General features: G+C 34.4%; 1 protein-coding gene and 1 non-coding gene across 2 annotated transcripts in view; both read right to left on the bottom strand.

Moving 5' to 3' along the window:
• The window catches only part of PCLO (piccolo presynaptic cytomatrix protein), a 382,295-nt gene that overhangs the window by 117,278 nt on the left and 247,897 nt on the right, over window positions 1-17,120 (bottom strand). The gene's annotated exons all lie outside the window — the stretch shown is intronic.
• On the bottom strand, window positions 12,140-12,280 carry LOC111722042. Its single transcript, XR_002770992.1, has one exon. It is a non-coding gene; the product is annotated as a U4 spliceosomal RNA (small nuclear RNA).

Here is a 17,120-nt window from a genome sequence, read left to right on the forward strand (position 1 = left end):
CCCCTGCCCTCCCCCCCCACGCCCCTGCCCCCCCCCATGTTGTCCTGCTTTACAGATGTTAGAATCTGGTCACCCTATACATGACGCACCCTATACATGATGCACCCTATACATGACATGTACCTCAGTGCATAGTGGTTTTAAGACCTTGGCTTTGATAATTTTGAAAGGTAAGAAACAAATGCATACTAATAATGACAAATAATGAAATATTTTTAAAGCAACGTTTCCCAATTGGGAATTACTTTGGTCCTTAGGAGATATTTATCAATGTCTGGAAAGACATGCTTGGTTGTCAATCTTTCTAATTCATATGATTTAAAAATTTGAGATTGTGCTATGGTCCCACTATTGACATTTTGGGATAGAAAATTCTTTATTGTAAGAAGATACTGTAAGATTTTGAGCAGCATCCCTGGTCTCTACATACTAGATGCCATAGCCTCCCTCTGAGGGACAGATGCTTCTAAAAATCTTAACAATGCAAGTATATCTTCCTACAATAAAGAATTTTCTGGTCCAAAATGTCAATAGTGCTAGGTTGAGAAACCCTCTTTTCATGAAAGCAATGAATTTTAATTATTTTAAATCTAAGGGGACTATAGCACAATTTAGATTTTTTTTTTTTTTTGAGACAGAGTCTCACTTTGTCACTATTGGTAGAGTGCTATGGCATCATAGCTCACAGCAACCTCAAACTCTTGGGCTCAAGCAATTTTCTTGCCTCAGCCTCCCAAGTAGCTGAGACTGCAGGTGCCTGCCACCATGCCCGGCTACTGTTTTAGAGACAGGGTCTGACTCTTGCTCAGGCTGGTCACAACCCTGTGAGCTTAAGGCAATCCACCTGCCTTGGCCTCCCAGAGTGTGAGCATTACAGGTGTGAACCACTGTGCCCTGCCTACAATTAGGATTTTTGAATCATAAAAATGAGAAAGATTGACATTATTAGATAATTAAGCAAGAAAATCCTATTGCAGAATTCCTTCTATAGAAACCACTGGGCTACAAAACTGAGGACAGAGCCTATAGAACACAGATATTTTAGACACATAGTCTTGGGCTTTCAATGTGTCTGAATGCCTTTTAAAATACTCTTTTCCCAACAAATGCATATATAATACCTAAAATTTACAAATAGACTTATAATTGTTGATGTTCTGAAACCTCAACATCTATTAATCAGGTTGAGATCATAGGGTAGAGAGACATGAGAACCAAGGTACTATAAAAGAACATTAGGCTTTGTAAATAAAAAAAATCAAGTTTATAGTAAATTCACAACATATAAATAAAGCTGTGGTTAAGGAAGTCTTATAGGGAAATTTAGAATTTAGAAACCTTTAAAGTGTGTTGGAATATTTACAGAAAAGAGTTCAATGATAAGAGTAGCAAACTATTTAGAAAAAGCATTACCTCTACTAAAGCAGAGATTACAATTTAAATGTATTAGTCTTTTATCTTCTCTATGTCTATTATAAGTATTTGACAATTACGATAATATGTAGTCACTTTTAAAATAGGGTACATGAAACAGACATGAGCATACTAAAAAAACCTTTACATTTGCATTTTAATTTGCAATATAGATCTAATTTTGCTTTTTAATATATTATAAAGTTACAAGGGAGGAAAAGTAAAATATGTATTAGTGAATATACTAAATTAGATGAACAGAATTTTTTTGTTGTTGTTGTTGCAGTTTTTGGCTGGGGCTGGATTTGAACCTGCCAACTCTGGTATATGGAGCCAGCGCCGTACTCCTTTGAGCCACAGGCGCTGCCCTGAACAGAAGTTTTTAAATCCATTTTGTGGCTAGGTTCATTGGCTCACACCTATAATCTGAGCACTTTGGGAGGCCAAGGTGGGAGGCTCGCTTGAAGCCAGGATTTTAAGACCAGCCTGAAAAACAAGGCGAGATCTCACTTCCACAAAAAGTAGAAAAATTGGCTGGGCATGGTGGTGCATGTCTTGGATCCTACCTACTCATGGAAGATCACTTGAGCTCGGGAGTCTGAGGCTCTAATGAGCTATGGTTGAGCCACTGCCCTCTAGCCTGGGTGACTGTCTCACAAAAATAAAAAGAAATTATTTTCATAAAAAAGTTATCACAAAATGAAAATATATTGCATAGTTTCATCATGCTCTTAGCTGGGCTAAAAAAAGAAAACAATATATGTGTATAAATATTACTGATTATAAAATGTCCAGGATAATGGACAAGCCCGCAATGAATAGTTCAATTAAATTTATTTCTAGGTAGTTTACACATTATTTATTCTCTTGAGTAAGGCTGTGAAAATTTATTTTCATAATCTTTCTCCTACTTATCTCTATGTTATAAAGTATCCATGTAAATATGTAGAAAATAAACCAAATTATATTAAAGATCCATAGTAATTTTCTTTTTCTATCCTATAAAATGCTATCATTTGATTATTGGTTCATACTCAAAAGGTAAAACCAAAAGATTTTTTCACTAATTTTCTTTATCTTTACTAATGTTGGCTCATTCAAAGAACAACATTTTCATAAATACAACAATGCATATCAATCACCTCGATAACAATACTGATAGCTACAGGCAATATCAGAATTTTTACACTACTCTCATGCCAAGTCCAATCTTCCTCTAAGCCTGAGCATTCAAATTATGAACTCGGCTGTTCCATTAACTTTTTCTTACCCAGCCATTTGTTTCAGGCCTGAAAAATACTCTGTAGCATCTTTTTTTTTTTTTCTAGTTTTAAATATATATCATTTATGTGCATGAAAGATTTAAAGAGAACATTTTATATTTTTTTATGAACTTGAGTTTACACTTGCCTTTTCTAATCTAATGTAAATAATGTTAAGTTTAAAATGTTATGTGTGATTCAAAGAATGCATAAATGCCTACCCATACTCACACCACACCGCATGGGTTGAATCCAAGTTCGCCTGCCATATGACTGGCATGGCCATTGCCATGGGAAATATGACAAGTAAAAAATACACATCAAATGACACTGATGCTCTGGCTTGGTAGAAAAACACTTTTCAAATGACAGATAATGCATGTGCTGTCAAAGTAATTTTGCTTAAAGTACATAGAATTTCCTTTTCCTGATATACTTCAGAAATTATTCCCACCGAGAACATTTTCCAGGACTGACACATTCATAAATGCATCGCGTTATTTATGCCATGACCTAACATCTTTCTTCCTTTTTCATTTTAGCTTGCATAAGACTATTACAAAATTGGAAGCATAAGGACTAAATCTAAAGGGTTTGCCCGATCCTTCATAATTGGCAATTAAAAGTAAATTTCTTCCATTTCGCAGTACTTAGGGTCTAAAACACAATGATTGACGTGAAATTGGTGGTTTCAAAATTAGAAAACAGTGTCAGTTTACAGGTTTGGCCTTAAGACTAAATTGTTTCGATATTAATTTCATTGATGGAAGACCAGGATGAGTGGTGGGGTCATTCAGTATGTTAAAGAAAACAGTTTTATTGGGAGATACTGATATAAACCTATAATGACACTGGAAATAAAATAGTTTAAACTTAGTGTAAAGTTATAATGTGCTTTCCAAAGTATATATTAGTTTTCCCTCCATAAAATGTAAGTAGGCAGAAAAATACTATTCTAATTCAAACTCGAGTAATACATGTTCTCTTTTGTACTTCTTGATACAATATGATACGGGGTTGTAGCAGACACACTCTTTCATGCCCACTAATGAGCCATTTCCTGTGTAATCCCCTTCCTCCGAGTGCAGGCAGAACTTGTGACTTGTTTCTAATCAATCAGATCTGGCAAAGGCAAGGAATAGCTATAACCAGGACTATATTACAGAAGACTCATCTTAGCAGACTTAGGATGAGAGACTTTGTGGGGAGGGCTTCAACAAGAAAGTGGTATGGTGGCTCACTCCTATAATCCTAGCACTCTGGGAGGTGGAGGCAGGTGGATTGCAGCAACAAAAGAGTTTAGGAGCAGATTGAACAAGAGTGAGACCAACCCTGTCTCTATTAACAATAGAAAAACTAGCCAGGTATTGGCTAGCCACCTTATAGTCTCAGCTACTCAGGAGGCTGAGGCAAGAGGATAACTTGAGCTTAGGAGTTTGTGGTCACTGTCTCAGAAACAAAACAAAACAAATCAACAAACAAAAAAAAAAACAAGAAAATTGCCATGTGTTAGAGGGTCTGAGAGAGGGTCTCAGCGTGAGTGGCTGAGTGGCCCCTGGCTGACAGTCAGTAAAAACCAAGAAATTCAGTTCCATAAGTGCAATAAACAGAATTCTACCAACCACCACAATAGTTGAAAGAGGACTTCCAAGGTCTAGGAAGAAATAGTAGCTCAGCTAAGGCACAGTCTGCAGCCTGTGAGATTGAGACCATGGGACCTATTAGTCATGTCTGCCTCCTTGGCCCAGGCAAGCTATGAGATGCCCAGTGTGCAGTTTTAAGCTACTATATTTGTTACATGGTGACAGAAACTAATACAAGAATGTTATATTCAGAATTTTCTGTGCACACAATACAGAGAGCACCCCCAAAATGTATACATATCATAAGAAAAGGAAAAACTGTATTAAATTTTTAATGTTTGTCACCTTTGACTTCTGCAATTACAAGAGGTGCTAAATGTGATTTGTCTTTATCAGGAATATGCAGTATCACAATTTTAATAGGGTTTTGTCCTTTCTTAAAATATATTTTAAATAAATATAATATATTTTATGTCTAAAATATATTTTAAATATATTTTAATATATTTCTTAAAATATATATTTGGCACCCTTTGATTATATGGACATTAATTTGGTTTGCAAGACGTTTATTCTTAGTAGTTACAACAGTGTCAGACTAGTAGGAATGCAAAGGAAAAGGCGATATGAAAGAATAACAGTTTGCCGGTAATAAAGAGGAAGAGTTTAGCTGTGAGATGTTAGGATTCTGGTATAATGTGAGTAGGGTACATGCGATCTAGGCAGCACTGAATCTATACTTGCATGAATAATAAACGGATGAATATATAAAGGCCTATTTTTCTCTAAATGGGGCCTAATGCATCAATGATAATGATGTTAAAATATTATATGTATATAGTGTTCTATTTTAGAAAGTACCTCTATGAGTACATTATCTCATTTTATCTTAAAATAAAAGAACAAACAGACCTAAAGAAAAACCCTATTCTGTACACATGAGGCATATGAGGCTTTGAAAGGTTAAGCGCTTCAGGGAACACAGCTAATATGAGGGAAAACTGGAGTGATGCTCACACCTTTATTCCCAATGAGTGATTTAGGGGTGCGCCTCTGGGCTGGGTCATTGGAGAGCACCTGGTTTGGAGTCAACAGACATGGGTTTGAAAGCAGCGTTTTCTCCACTTCTTTCTACCCCATTCAGCTACAGAGGGGAGAACAATGGAAGAGGCTGCATCCAGATCACCACAAGGAGAAACTACCAAAATATGAAAAAAGCTGCCGGGACCCACCTGTCTCAGTTAAACTTAGGAGAAAACATATGTTTTTGGCTTCAGCACCCAACAAGTCATACTGTACCTTTTAATCTGTAGCTGTAACTGATAAGTTGAAAAATATAAATGCTTGTTTTCTTAGTATAATTTCTATTTTTTCTATTGCTGCATACATTTTTAAGCATGTTTATATCTATCAAACACAAAAAGATGGAAATTTTAAATTTTTAATACTACCACTTTATGGTATTATAATACAAATATGCATCATATAGGTATTTGTAAAGTGAATAAATAAAGTAATATTATATATCTTACACCTTGGTATGCAAATCTATGAAGAATAAAGTACATACATATCTGGTGACAATAATTATTATGATAACCACTATTGGGGGGGTTGAGAAATTAATTTAGACAGAAGAGTTCTAAATTTGTTGAGTCACTTTCGTGACAAAAATAAAATCCTGATGTCCAGGTTATTTTTACACTACAGGCTAAACCTGTTCTTATCAAAATCAATTTGCTTTTAGTGAAGGAGGTATTCACATACTTCAGCAGTTTCCACTGCCCTAAATGTATCAGGGAATTTTTTTTTTTTTTTTTTACTAAAGAGTTATTTGGTACAGTTTGGTTATCTTTATGACTTTATTAAAAATTATTACTATTATCTAGAATAAATAATAAAGTGTTACATGGTGTTAGAATACTGGGGTAAAATATTCAAACATCATTCATTCATAAAAAAGAACAATATCCTATCATTTGCAGTAACATCAATGGACCTGGAGGACATTATGCTAAATGAAATAACCAGGCAACAACAGACAAACCTGTCATCTTCTCACATGTATGTAGGAGCTAAAAAATAAAAAAAAATGAATTCATGAAATTACACTTTAAACAAAAAGTGAGCTATTGTCTTCATTATTTAATATTCTACTACATCAAGTTCATTTTTCTTTTGTTCATCAAAACATCTCAAGATACATGGCTTTGAGTAGAACTACTCTGATTTTTATACCTTCTGCTAATATTATTTTGTATTTAATAAATTACTTGATGTTTCTCAATCTCTTCCGTGTCATGGAATAGTTCTAGAGTTTCTCCGATGTGTCTGACGCTGTTCTATGGCTTTTTCCACATCATTTTTTCCACCCGTCTCCATTACATTTTGGGTCAGATACTACCTACACCATTTTCAGGACAAAGCAGCTAAGCCTGAGGAGGATTAGGAACTTGTTAGAAGTTGCCTGGCATACAAAAATGCTAAAATTAGAATCCACTGGTTTTTTTTTTTTTTTGACTTCCAAATCTTTCTTTCTACATTTTCTCATCATTTTAATTGTCAAAAAAAATTCTAGAAGGTCTATAAAAATCCTTCACCCCCTTTAATTGAATCTCATTTATTCTGCCCTATTTATTTCTCCGTGGCCAATTCACACTCATTCTACATTTCTACCTAACATTTTCAGATTAATATTGCCATTTATCCTCCTTTCCTATAGATTAAATATCTTGAAAGTCTTCACCTTCTCCTCATAGAATCAATAATTCATTATTTTAATTTTATTGTCTTAACGGTGCTTAGAAAAATGTGTTAAACTACCTCTAGCTAGAAGCAAACCCTATAATGTCACTTCCTTAGTAAGAACACAGTATACAAGCAATATTTATCCTGACAGATGTCAGGAGAAGTGGTCATGTGTCTGAGGAAATAGTTCTGACAATAGAAATACCTTTGTTACTGAGGGAGCAAATCCCAGTTTTCAGTAAAACATACCAGGATGAAAGGGTGATTTAAGAAGAGATTAAACCTGAATCTTATTTTATTTCCATAGTATTATACTCAATTCATTCCTAAAAATAAGACTTGCTATGAAAACTAGAATCATATGTAATTCCACTGTTAAAATAATGAAAGAGAAAAAAACCACCTGATATAGTGAGGGAGAAACTTAGGTATCAAGTTATACTTTGCAGGCTCTGTTCAGCCCTATAGAAGTTCCAGCAATTAGGATGGAAGGTGCCCTGTTTGGGGTGACAGATCTACTTTGTCTTTGTCTTCTATGAGAACCAAAAAAGGTGGCGTAATTGTTTTAAAACTTTCTGTTTAAGAGCCAGCTGAGCTGAAAAAATTTTTTTTCTCATAAAATGTTAATGTAAATGATGATGGAAAACATGTTAAGTGGATACGAGCCATAATTTACCTAAATCACACGGAGTAGTTCACTATACAGGGTGTCCCCAAGATCGCACAGGAAGTCACCATCCATAGAGAAAATGGGAAATTGTGGCTAAATGTATCTTTATTTACAAAACATTCATTACAAATTTTTACAAAATATTTATGAAATATTTTTTACTTGTTTCCGATCTCTTTGTAACATTGCATAAATATTTTCAATGATTTCAAGATGCCAATGAGGCTATGAAATTCAAATCAGACTCATTTGTCTACCTGGATCACCATGACCTTATCTTAACTTTTCATATACTTTGGTTTTGTTTTTTTTTACATAATTTGATTTATAGCAAGACCAAACCAAACAAAATACCAATAGTCTACTGTCTTACATATTAAAGAAATAATCACTGAAAGGAAATAAACAGAGTTAATTGGGTCTAAGGCCCAAGATTAAGGCCCAGTATTATGTGCTGCCTCATTTTATGCTGAAACCAGGAGGGCCAAACCACAGCTTCCCTCCCATTCTGCTCTGATGGATAAGGTTCCCTGTCAAGGGGGTCATGTGCAGTGTCTGCTTATCTCAGTGTAGAGGTTTTGGTTTCTTGCCATTGTGAGGGATTATTCAACTGAACCAATCGTATCTTCCTGCAGGAACCAAGGGCACCTCAGCCATTTGATATTAAAAAGCTTATCTCCCACAGCCTCTAGCTGTCCACTGTTCCCAAGCACAACCCCCACGTGGCTCTGGATTGTGTGGTGTACTGCCCTCCCCCCTCCAAAAAAAAAAACTATGTGATAATAAACTGTCGCTGAGCTCATCTCTCATCTCTCCAGTATCAGGGACAATGTGCTCGGCCCTCACCATGACCCCAGAACAGACAAGAATCCCTCCCTCACCAACCAGGAGAAAAGACAATTTAACAACTCAACATAGAACAAAATATCAGCTGATAAGTAATCAAAGAAGTAACACAAAAACAATACGATGTAAAATGTGACTTCTGAGCTAAGTTAAAATATATTTTGTCTTTGAGTGCTGTCATTTTAAATTTCTATGATGAACCGTGAATGGCGAACAATTAATTAGTTTGGAATTGCAAATTGGAGGAACTTTCCTGATAAGAAGCTTGATGTCTAAGAAACATTCCAAATATCCTTCCTCCTTTACTCAGTAATTTTACTTCTGGGAATATATTCTAAGGAAATAGCAAACACTATGGCAGCATTTTCTCATTGCCGCACTGTTTACTATGGTGGAAAGAGAGAAATATCATAATTTCAAGGAATAGTTTAAGTAATCAAATATCTATACAATATAACAAAGACCACCCATTGTATTTACATTTGTGAAGAACTTTTGATGTAAGAAGAATATGTAATTATTAGGCAATTTATACTAATTTAAAGATACGTATGTGAACTACAGTACAATACACTTTCAACTTTAAGTGTGTATGCACATGACGTAAAAAGGGCAGAAAGAAAAGGAAGAAAATACAAATTGTTAAATTATGATGGATTCTATTTTTAGCTTTATAACTTTACAGGGAATATACAACCTATATTATATTCATCTATAAGAATATTAATACACAAGAACGCATGCCCCTTTATGTGTACACACACAAGAAGACTTAGAATGAGAGAAGCATGGAGCCAGTTAGCTTCTGTAAGCTGAGACCTAGGTGGACATTTGTCTTTAAGATCTCTATCAAAGCAGAGGTTAGTAATAAAATCCATCAGAAAATGGGAAAGGGGTGGGTCGTGCCTGTGGCTCAATGGGGTGGGGTGCTGGCCCCATATGCCAGAGGTGGCAGGTTCAAACCCAGCCCCGACCAAAAACTGCCAAAAAAAAAAAAAAAAAAAAAGACTGTGAGAAAATGGGAAAGTTTATGTCTTCTATACTTCACTGGTAAAATTCTTTGAGCAAATGAAGAGAAGCAGTACCAATTACTGTGATGTACATGTATGTACACATATAATTTGTAAGACGTATTTAAATACTCAATATATACTTTGATGTACTCACTCTTTCATGTGTATTAATTCCACTTCTTCAAGCACTTTGCCAGTTTTTTAAGCAGAGTTCCTGTCCCAGATTTTTCCCACATCTGCCTTATATCTGATATGAGGCTGAATGCATAATCAGCATTACACATCTACAGTTTATAAGGGAGATAGTCTTTTATTTATTGTAACTCTGCTTTATGTACTTTCATTACATTTCAAGTAGATTTAATCATTACAGAGGGTGGATACATGGTAGTTTTAGTACTTTTATATTTTTATTGAGGTAGAATGTGAGAATTTTGTTGTTTGCTTTCTAATCTGCTACGTATTATATCTTTGACAAATATCAGTGGAATATATAGAGCTAGTCTCAATATACTCCATATAAAGTCTAAATACAAATCTCTGTTTGAGTCGTTTCTATTTTAAGTTTGTGGATTTTCATTGTGAACACATGTAATTTTATAATTAAAAAAAGAAGAGAAAAATGTTATTTGTATTTGGAGGAAACAGTGATGTTTTTCAATTATTTCAGAAGGAAATAGAAAACTTGGAAGTACAGAGGAAGACATTTAATTATTTTAATATTTTATGTCCCTAAAATAGTTAAAATTTTCACTATTTTCTTTGGAGTTATGCATATATAATTTCTTTAGTTGCATGCTGTGACAGCAATATAATGATTGATCAACTTATGTATACAGTCCATTATTATAAATGCAATAATCTCCGTTCAAACAATAAATTTTCTCCTATCTCTACCAGAGTGAGTATGAAGGCTCACTGCTGCGTTCATATGTATGTGTGCTGGTATGCACATCCCTCTCCTCTGCCCATGAAGAATATGTAATCAACTCAATGCTTCCCTGTATTGCCAGTATTTGAGATGTCCATTCTCTATTAACCAATAAAAGCATAAATCCTGACTAGCTATTGTTGGCTTTTTAAACTGTTCTGATACACTTTTGTTCAGCTTTTTAAAATTTTAGGCTGAAAAGCCTTTACATTGAGTATTCAAGAAGATGAGAAGAGGAAGGATTAGGGCAGAGTCCTGACTGTAGTTAGAACTGGTCACCAACTTTGTGATTCTGAGAATGCCACATTCTTCCTCAGAAACATAATGGATCCATTAATGAAATATTGATAAAGTATCTTGGCCATCTTTCTCAGATTCCTGTGATTTTTCAGAATACTGTTTCTTTTTAATCTTTTGAATCCATTACCTAGAATTATTATTATGCTGTCTGATGAGTAATTATCAGATTACTGGAGATTTAATGAGGTATATCAGATCTGCAGCTTTCTTGTTTTTTATCCATGAAATCAAGATTATAATAGAATATTTAGAAACCATTCCTCATAAGAATCTTATGCCAAAACAAATTTCAATATATTCATATGTTATGTTTATTTCATATGTACTAATTTAAATATTTAAGTATAAGATGACAGTGCAGTTGAAACACTTTTGTAGATTACTAAAAAATTTCCGAGGTATATAGATTTTTTATTATCTCAGGAAATACAAATCTGTCAAAATTATAATTCAATGGAAGAGATTGTAAAATGAAACAAAAATCATCTCCCAACAAATTAACTACATAGATAGATATAACTTTAAAGAAGATGGATAAAAGATTTATATCTAAGATGTGAATTGAAAACAAAACAAAACAAAAAAAATCCAACTACTTCAGCACACTGGAAATTGAAGAAAAACACACAACAAACGGGGAAGCTTCATGAGCAGCTGCTGATCTTCCACTAAGAGCAGTGGGATTCTTGGTCATGCTTGCCTGGGGCAGCTTCTATCCCTACTCTGTTCCATGGTAGTGCTATAAAGTGAAGCGGATAAACCAGAAGCTTTGCTGCTGGAAGGTACAGAGGAAGTGGAAGACCTGTAGATTATCTGGAGATTAAGTTGAGAGACTGGGAATTGAGACAGCCATAAATAGATGTAATAAGCTCTCTGCAGATCCCTGGGGAAATCGAGGCTGACAGCCAGTTCAGCAGGAACCAGGGAGAGTCCAGACTGTCCACAGGTGCCTACTCAACAGAAAGTTGCATAGGGGTTCAGCCGACAGGTGAGAAGTTCCAAAGGAAAGTAAAATCATCATCATACTTGAAAACTGGCAAACCTAAAAACTGCCTGAATGTTGAATACTCTCCCCAATCCATATAAAACTCATCAACAAAGTTTTACAGCTTTGTTGGTAGGTTTAAGATGCTTTATCAGAACTTCTAGTCAATCATTGGCTAGCCACTAAGCCATTCAGACACAATCCCTAGGAATCTGGCTTAAAAATAAAGTGATGCAATAATAGTAATAATAATGATGATGGTGATAATAATATATTTCTGGGCAGAATTATCAGTTTCTAACACCACAGGACAATTTCTCCTGAGAGTGAAAATTTGTATCCATTATTGCTACATATACTGGTTTTTTTTTTTTTTTTTTTAATTCAGTCTCCATAGAGACTGTCAAAAATTGCCAGTGCTGACTATATTTCAAGTCGTCATGGTGGGATATTGGGAAAAGTTTTCAATTAGCAATAATTGCGCCTTGGATAAACCTCACTGGCTACGATATTGCCACTGCTCAAAGCTTGCTATATATACTGTACTATATGAAATATCTGAGTTTCAGGCTGGGCACGGTGGCTCATGCCTATATTCCTAGCACTCTGGGAGGCTGAGGCAGGTGGATTACCTGAGCTCACAGGTTCAAGATCAGCCTGAGCAAGAGCAAGATCCCAACTTTAAAAATACCTAGGCATTGTGGCAGCCACCTGTAGCCCCAGCTATTCCGGAGGCTGAGACAAGTAAATCACTTGAGACCAAGAGTTTGAGGTTGCTGTGAACTATGACGCTGCAGAACTCTATGGAACGCTGCAGACTCTGTCTCATTAAAAAAAAAAAAAAAAAGGACAGAAAGAAAAGAAAAAGAAAAAAATTTTAAAAAAGAAAACATATGAGTTTCAAACAAAAAATATGATAAATGCAAAGAAACAACAAGGTATGACCCACACTCAGGAAAAAACAAATAGAATAGTGTCTCTGTGTTCTCTCTGAGTTGTATTTAGCAAAGACCCTGAACCTTCTATCATTAACATGTTCAAAGAACTACACAAGATTCTGTTTAAAGAATTAAAGTATCACAATATTGGTTCAAAAAGTAAAGAAACTCCATAAATAGAAATTGTAAAAAAGAAACCAAGAGCAGCCTTAAAATGCAAATGAAATGAGAAATTTACTAGCTGTTTCCAATAGCATACTTGAGATGGTGCAAGAAAGGATCAGCAGATATGAAGATAGATCAATAGTGATCAAATCTAAAAAACAGAGAAAACGTCTTTGTGACCTTGGAATAGGCAAAGAGTTTAAAGGTGATATCAAGAGCAGAATGGTCTATAAAACAAAAAAAGAATTGATAAACTGTATTCTATTGACATGTAAAATTTCTTCTTTAAAGACACTATTAGGCAAATAAAAAGACAAGATGTAGACTGGAAGGAAATAGATGCACATCATATACCTCATAAGAAACTTGTATCCGAAATACACAATGGACTTTTGCAATTTAGTAAGACAAACAGCCCCAGTAAAAATAATGGGCAAAAGATTCAAATAGACATTTCACTACAGAAGACATATGCATTGCTTATAAACACCAAGAAAACCATAAAAACACATAGAAAAACATATGCATGCTCAAAATCATGTCATTAGGGTAATGCAAATTAAAACAAGATGCCATGTCCACCCACCCTAAAGACAGACATGACCAAGTAGTAGAGGTGACGTGAAAAAAGTGGAACATTACGTTACAGTACTGCAAGGAATATAAAATGGTGCACTCCTTTTGACAAACTATTTGACAATTTCTTAAATAATGAAACATAAATCATAGAACTTGGGAAAGTATTCAACAAAAAGAACATACTGTATAGTTATGCTAAAACTTGTTTGCAAATATTTAAAAAAAACTGGGAATAACTATTGAAGAATCAAAATGTAGACTAGACAAACAATGGGAACATATTTAGCAAGAGAGAGGAGTGAATCGGAGATCCAGGCTACGATTCCAACTAACCTAAAAATGCTCATAAAGTGAAAGAAGCCAAAACTGCACTCTGTATGGATCCATTTATGTGAAATGCTTGGCAAAGGCAAAGTCAAGGAATAGTTGTTATTGGGCAGGGGAATCTGGAAATAGAGACTGCCAGCAGGCTCCAGGGAATTTTTGTAATGATGGAAATTTCTTAAACGATATTCTGGGGATGATTGTACAGCTCTGTAAATTTACCAAATTCATTGGTTTATACACTAACAATAGATATTTATGACATGTAAGTTGTACCTCAATAAAGCTGTTAAAATAATAATAAAGAGGCACCCACGTATGGTATTGCTACCAACTAGGATCTAATAAGACCTGTTATAATTGGTCTCCTGGTTTTGAAAACCCACAAAGACAAGTGACTAATGCAGAATAGAAAATGAGCCACTATTTCCTAAGAAGAAACTAAAAGTTTTTAATGCTCTTCATTATTATAATTGCTAATTAGTCTTTCTAGCTTTGCAGATGTAGCCAGGCCATTTATGAAACTGTACATCGCAAATGCCTTTTTTAAAATCAGAAGAATTTCCTCAGCTTGTTTCAAACAGCTGTGTTTCTAGAGCCATAAGATGGAGTTCTAAATTTAAAAAAAAAAAAGAAGACTTTTTTGCACATTACATTTTTATTTTGTTTTTTTACTTTTTCTGTTCATTTTAAGAGAAGAGGAAGTAACATTTGTTAAGGAACATAGCAAGATAGACAAGATTTTATGTTCAGTCTCACTTGGAATCACGTGAGATACCTGCAGTTTGTCTTCAGTCAGAGATGAACAAATTTCCTCTCAAAGTTTCGATAAGTGTCAGAGCTGACTTCCAATGTAGGTTTCTAGGATATCAAAACTTATTCTTCATTCTCCCCACTCGGCTGCTTTATGCTTTGTTGAACACAGGCTTTCAAAATTATTGTGCAATTACTGATAAATGCCTTTAAGTATATCTGGGCAGTTACAAGTTAAAAAATCAATTTTCAAAAAATTATGGACCATTTAATATAAGATTAAATTTTGATATATATTTTTAACTTTGTGAAACAAGGTAAAGATGTCAGTGTGGAGGTGGTCAAGAATAAAATGGAGTATGCCTCCTCTGTTAGAGAGGAAAATGAGCATGAATGAATTTTCATTTTGGTTGCATAAGATAGTAGAAATACTGCATACCTTTTATAAAATTTTATAAAAGGTGTACAGTTTTGTAAGACATACAATTTTATCTGTCAATTAAAAAAATAATTACTCAGTGAAAAACATTATCATATAAATTACAAGTATAGCTAAGAAGTAACAAGAAATCCTAATACCATCAAATATTTAGTCAATCAGATTAGGATTTTGGTTGAGCAGCAAACGACGTAGGGACCAACCAGAAGCCTAAACACTTTCCACCAGGGGTTCCCTGCCTGGCTGAGAAGTTCTAGACAGTGTCAAAGACCGCCTTGCCCAGCTCTAGCCTTGCATAGACATGTATTTAAAGCAATTTAAAGTACTGAAAACTCATCAAAATCACACAGAGTGTTTCAAAGCATTTAATTTAGTACGGGACCATTATTCCTAAGGACATATGGAAAACGTATTCAGTAGTTCAGGGTAAATAAGACAAGGAAACTATTATTATTTTTGGTAGCTATCAAAAGGAAAAGGATGCTGCGGGGAGATGATAGAGTGCATTTCTAGCAAATTTGTTGTTCAGAGCAATAATCCTCTTTTCTCATTCTGCAAAATCTATTCACAGAAGAAACTGGATTTAGTTTTGAGACTAGAATATTTATAACAAAAAAATCAATAGCATTTGTTATTCTTATGTTTCAAAACATATTTTCCTAGTTGGATTAAAAGAAAACAATAAAAACGATTCATTGCAAAAAAATAAATAATAAAGCTGAGGGGATAATTTCCTTAACATAGCATAAAAATAAAGCTCAAAAACAGGTACATTGATGCTGCGTCCTGATGATGTGCAGAAAGTTATTTGAACATTTTTATGATACATCATGAAAAAATGATTTTGGCATTGCTGGGAAGTATTATGTTGTTTTGCTTTATGAGCTGAAGGAAACTGAAATAGTTTTTAGCAAGTAATTACTTCCACAAAAAGAGCCCCCCGGCTTTAAGATTCACCCCAGGAATTTTCGTCAGTACTTAACATACAGTTTGAACAACAATAAAACTATGAAAAGTTGAATTATGAGTCTCAGGCAGAAGAAAAATTACCTGTTTTTAAAAGGAAAACAACATTAGCCTTCTAATCGATTCATTCTCTATGAAACTAAAGAGAGCAAAATCTAAGCAAAACCTTTTCCACATCCACATGTTCCATTTTCTAAAATCTGTAAGTGCACTGAAGACATGCTTCCTTTTGCCCTTTGTTATGTTAGTACTTAAAAAGTACATGCACCATGTTACACCTACTGTCTATGCAGGTCCCCATGCTTACGTATGCCGACATATTGGTGAATATTTTCTGTTGATGGACAGTGTCCATGAAGCTCACAGAATATACTTGAGTGAGCAGAGAGGTCATGTTCAGCTTTTGAAATTTCACCAACTTTGGAAAAATTTAATAACAATGATTTCAATAATGAAAACTTTATTTTTAATATAAAAGTTCTATTAGCTTTCAAAATTTTCAAGCTCCTTTCACACAAAGACAGACTGAGGAAGAATCATAGGGGAGGTGACGCAGGAGCCATGACGGACAACTAAAGGCAAAGTGGGTTCCTGAATTGAGTTCCAGACCAGGAAAAAAAAAAAAAAAAAAACCATGCAAATCCATAGTGGTTTAGTTGGAAAACCCTCAATTTGCATAAGGCTTATAGATGTTTTAATACTATCAAATCAATGTTAATTTTCTATGTTTGATCCACTGTGGGGGTTGGATATTTAAATGAGAGAAGCTGGTCAAAGAGTGAGCAAAAGAAATGTCTGTATTATTTTCTGTAAGTCCATCATTATTTCAAAATAAAAAGATACAAAATTCCATCATCAGCTTTGTTTTATAAAAGGACACGAATAAAGAGAAACCAGTATTACCGACAGAGTTCAAACTGAGTAGATATGGTTCCTTAGAGGAACACAAGATAGTTTTTTACCTCCTGTGTAAGACTGTTTCATATTCATAAAACCAGTGACTAAATAACTTAGTAGAATAATTAGTGAAGCATTGTGAAAACTGTGTATATAGAGAAAATTTAGTTCATGAAAAGAATGTGGTAACCATGGACCATTTAGTAACTCTGCATATTAATGACCAAGTCATTAAGGTTTTTGTTTTCAAGTATATAGCCTACTTATTTTTTGACATTTTCAACATACAATTTTTGATATCAAAAGTG

Source organism: Otolemur garnettii, unplaced genomic scaffold (genome assembly GCF_000181295.1).
Source record: "Otolemur garnettii isolate 467f Iridium unplaced genomic scaffold, OtoGar3 scaffold00005, whole genome shotgun sequence".
Lineage (NCBI taxonomy): Eukaryota > Metazoa > Chordata > Mammalia > Primates > Galagidae > Otolemur > Otolemur garnettii.